This window comes from Stegastes partitus, unplaced genomic scaffold, assembly GCF_000690725.1.
Source record: "Stegastes partitus isolate 25-593 unplaced genomic scaffold, Stegastes_partitus-1.0.2 Scaffold2302, whole genome shotgun sequence".
Classification (NCBI taxonomy): domain Eukaryota; kingdom Metazoa; phylum Chordata; class Actinopteri; family Pomacentridae; genus Stegastes; species Stegastes partitus.
This window is the reverse complement of record NW_007580033.1, coordinates 6,259-7,714: the sequence shown is the minus strand read 5'-3', so window position 1 is coordinate 7,714 and position 1,456 is coordinate 6,259. Positions and strand designations below refer to the sequence as shown.

General features: G+C 46.4%; 1 protein-coding gene across 1 annotated transcript in view; it reads right to left on the bottom strand.

The window, feature by feature from the left end:
• Window positions 1-1,456, bottom strand: part of LOC103374611 (short chain dehydrogenase/reductase family 16C member 5) — a 42,998-nt gene that overhangs the window by 40,941 nt on the left and 601 nt on the right. The window lies entirely within an intron of this gene.

Here is a 1,456-nt window from a genome sequence, read left to right as displayed (position 1 = left end):
CGTGGCTCTGAATGTATCTGTCAGTAGCTCCGCTTAGCCCAGTCCTGGGATGCTGCCTGGCTGCAGCTTCCTCTGTACTACTGAGAAGACAGCGGTGAGAACTGAAGGACTGAATGGAGGCAGAGCTCCATCTAGTGGACAGACGGAGCAACAACAGCATTCTGTGACATTTAACAGCATTTCCTGTTTTATGAGAAAATTAGAATATATCAGCGTTTAATCAGCAAAACTGACGATGACTATTTTGAAAAGGGCTGTAATCGGCCCGACTTTAACCCGACAGCTCCAAGGTGTGGACGGCTACATTGTGGTAAACAGCTGTTGCCAAAACTCCTCTGGAGGGAGGGACTAAGATGCCAGAAGGAGTCGAGGAAAGGGATTACTGAGATGGGATCCGGGGAGAGCAGTTTGAATGGATCGAACCACACCCACTCGAGTCCGACAGCAGGTCTGAGAACAGCAATAAATCATGTCTCATGTCGAATACATGGAACATTTCTGGATGTTTTTCAGGGTGCTCCAAACATCGTACATGTGAAGTTCAGTGAAGACTGGATGAAAAATATAAACTAGGGAGTCAAAAGTCTGAAAAACTAAAAGTGCCAGTGTTAGTGCTGAAGCTGTGACAGTTGTTCAAATATTCATCATTGCCATTCAAAATGTAAAAAAAACAAAAAGCTACACAGTCGACTGTTGTCTACATCTATACCTAAACTGCTCCGTTCCTCTAAACACGCGTTACCTTTTAGCTTTGGAGACATGTTTCGAACTACAGGCACTGAGGACGAGTTCTGATGAGGTTTCTGGACTCATGAGCCGGACTGTGAGATGAAGGCTGTCCCGTTTACAGCCTGTCCTGTACATTCAGCTGACGGAGGCGGTTCTACATCTGAAGCATGTAGACAACAAGAGCCTTTGACCATATTACTTCACGGCGGTGTTGTAACTGGCTGCAGGTCAAACTGGGGTCAGCATTTCACCGCGGATCTCCCGTCCACCAGGTTTCACATTTTAAGCATTTCAGGTTTCAAGTTTTTTTTAAACATGAGGGTTTTCTCCTGTCCTCATGGTAAATGTAATAACTTACAGTGAAGTGAAGCCATGGCTATGTGGAGAAGCAGCCATGAGGAACCTCCATGTTTTAAAGCAGCTTTGAGCCCCAGCAGCTGTTAAGAGCTGACTGTCAAACTGCTGACAACTCATTCCTGCTGATCCATGAGCTTCATCACTTCAGCACATTAAAGTAAAACGTAGGACTTGGACTCAGTTCAACAGGTCCAGCACCAGTCCAGCAGTGATCAATATGAGTGATTAGTATCAGTGATCAGTTACCAAAGGCAGGACCCCTCCAGTCCAGTTCTACCCACCAGGAATCCCTCCAGTCCAGTTCTATCTACCAGGACCCTCCAGTCCAGTTCTACCCGCCAGGACCCCTCCAGTCCAGTTCTATCTACCA